The sequence below is a fragment of the Monodon monoceros genome, unplaced genomic scaffold (assembly GCF_005190385.1).
Source record: "Monodon monoceros isolate NGI ecotype Baffin Bay Population unplaced genomic scaffold, NGI_Narwhal_1 Super_Scaffold_3, whole genome shotgun sequence".
NCBI classification, from domain to species: domain Eukaryota; kingdom Metazoa; phylum Chordata; class Mammalia; order Artiodactyla; family Monodontidae; genus Monodon; species Monodon monoceros.
This window is the reverse complement of record NW_021703780.1, coordinates 1,740,851-1,743,573: the sequence shown is the minus strand read 5'-3', so window position 1 is coordinate 1,743,573 and position 2,723 is coordinate 1,740,851.

The window sequence follows — 2,723 nt, the reverse complement described above, 5'->3', positions numbered from 1 at the left end:
GGGAGCATGAGTTGGGCCTGACGGCCCCCCGCCCCCGGAGGGCAGAGGTCATTCCCAAATCGAGAGAGAACTGTGGGTGTGCGTGCTCTGCTCCCTCCTCGGGGCTGGCCGCGACCCTGACCGTTACCACAACTTCTCCGGGTCGTTGAGAGCACGACACTCGTGCCCTCAGCCCTGGACCCCAGAGGCTGTCAGAGGGAAGATGGGAGAAGAAGGCCGGGCACAGACTCTCCTTTGCGTAGAACTGGGTGGGAGGGAGGTTTAGGGTTGTTGCCTGTTGAAATGGCTGCAGCCCTGTCCTTACAGCAAACTAAGCGTGGAAGTGCGTTTACAGGGCGATGCTGTGGCTGGATGTTTGGGAACACGTTTTGTACCAGCACCGTCCGCAGCAAAACTCTGAATCCTTCTCCCTATCAAAATCCGTCTCTGAGGCCGCGCTGGCCAGGGTCCCCCTAACTTCAGTCTGCTCTCGGCTGTGGCTCCACCACAATCCCGCCCTGCAGGCCACTGGCAGGACCGCAGCTCTCACTCTGCCGTCCAGGCGGGAAAACACAGTGAAGCCTCAGTAGATACCTGGCCACTGCCATGGCTGTGGCCCAGCCAGGGCCCAGTTCCTAACCCACCCCCCGTCCTGAGCACGTGCCCCTCAGACAGGAGTCCAAGCGCAGCTTTGGGGGTTTCTCCCTCGACCTTGTGCAGGGAGACTTGGGGCTGTACGCTTGCTTTGCGCTTCTGAACCGTAGGGACCTTAAGTGGGAGAAGCGAGCGGGCCATCAGGGAAGGCTCCCGCCCCCAGTCGGCTTAATCGCCTCCATTAAGGTGAATTGCCGTAATTACTGCTTTACTCTCATAGTTGTGGCTGTTGTCTTTATAAGGATCTCCAAAGGCCCTGTGAGTTTTGCATGGCTGTTTACATGGTGTTTGATTCTGTTTGTGTCTCACATTGTTTGCTTCCTGCCCCTTAGGGCTTGATGGCATAGTTCGCTCAGGACCCTGCCTGTCTGCAGCTCTGGGGCTGGCACCCAGAAGTGTGATGGTTTCAGCCTGTGACAGCATAAGGAAAGTAACCATGTAGGTGCAGCAGGTCATGAAAATGCACAAAGACGCCCTGGAAACCTTATCACTACCAAAGCAGCTAGCATTTCTTGAGACTTACTGTGAGTTTTAAGGACTTTACATATAGTCTCATTTAACCTTCTCAACAATCCAGGGACGTCGAAATTATTACCATGGTTTTGCAGATGAAGAAACTGAGGCACCACGAAACAAAAGAGACTGAGGTCCCAGAGTTAGGAGGTGGCAGTGCTGGTGTATAAACCCAGGTGCACTTTGGCCCAGACACATCCTGTTAACTCAGTCATGATAGTGACTAGGGGCTGAGTTCCTGTTTGGGAATTTTTTTTTTTTTTTTTGCGGTACGTGGGCCTCTCACTGCTGTGGCCTCTCCCGTTGCGGAGCACAGGCTCCGGACGCGCAGGCTCAGCGGCCATGGCTCACGGGTCCAGCCGCTCCGCGGCATGTGGGATCTTCTCAGACCGGGGCACGAACTCGTGTCCCCTGCATCGGCAAGGGGACTCCCAACCACTGCGCCACCAGGGAAGCCCCTGTTTGGGAATTTTAAACACATGAGGCAAGAGAAGAAACAAGCCATGTCTCTGATGGCCCTAAATATGACCCACGTGGGTGGTTCCACCATTAGAAGTCCTTCTTTTTAAAAAATTGTCATTATTATAAACACACTTTTTAACTATTACCTTTTCTTCTATCCTGCTTTTTCTCTTAGATTTTTACTTACTACATAAAAAATATTAATGCAAATAAACTTAAAGAAAACAGTGATAGTTGGGCAGCCCCAACAAGCCAGACTAACTCATTTAACACACTCAGTTTCAAAAGACCCCTCTTGAAATGCTCATGGATTACCCTGGGAATTATGACACCTGGATGTGTGGCCTCCATTCATTACCCAGTTATTTTATTTCCACTTTGCAGATGTCTGGGCCCAAAGAAAATGGCATCTAGAAGGAGGTGAGCTTTGGTCTCACTGTCTTCTTCTCCGACTTTCCTTATTTCATTGATTTGCACACCGTCCTCTGTTGCTTAAGCTGGAAAGTTGGGAGTCAACCTCGACTTTCCTCCTCAAGGCACCCACCTCCCCAGTCCAGACTGTGGCCAAGCTCTGTTTGCTTCGTTGACTCACCTCAGTCAAACCACCTCTTCCTTTCCACATTTCCCCCTTTGCCCCAATCAGAGTCAGCTTTCTAGAATACAAATTTGCTCAAGTCACTCCTCCTCAGAATTTCTCAGAGGCTCCAAAGGTCTCCTGGGTGAAATCTAAACTCCTTATCATGGAACAGAAGGCTCTTCCTGGTCTGGTTATTGGTTATTCTCTTACTCTTCCGTCTCTGCGTCCTGTGCTCTGGCCACGCCCAGCTCCGGGCAGGTTCCCCACGGGTCTTTCTCTTTTACGCCTCTTTCACTTTCCTTATATTGTTCTGTCTAATGAGATTCTCTCCCCCCATTTCTCATCCCATCTACTTGCATTCATCAATTCATATTTTAAGGACAATCAAACCTCACCTCTTGCAGAAAATCTTTCTTCTCAATCACCCACTTGGAAAGGGTAGAAAAGGCTGACCCTCTTTTTGGCCTTATTTTGCTCTGTGCATGTTCATTCCTCATCTTCATCATTGTCACTGTTCATCACCATTGTCACAGCTCTT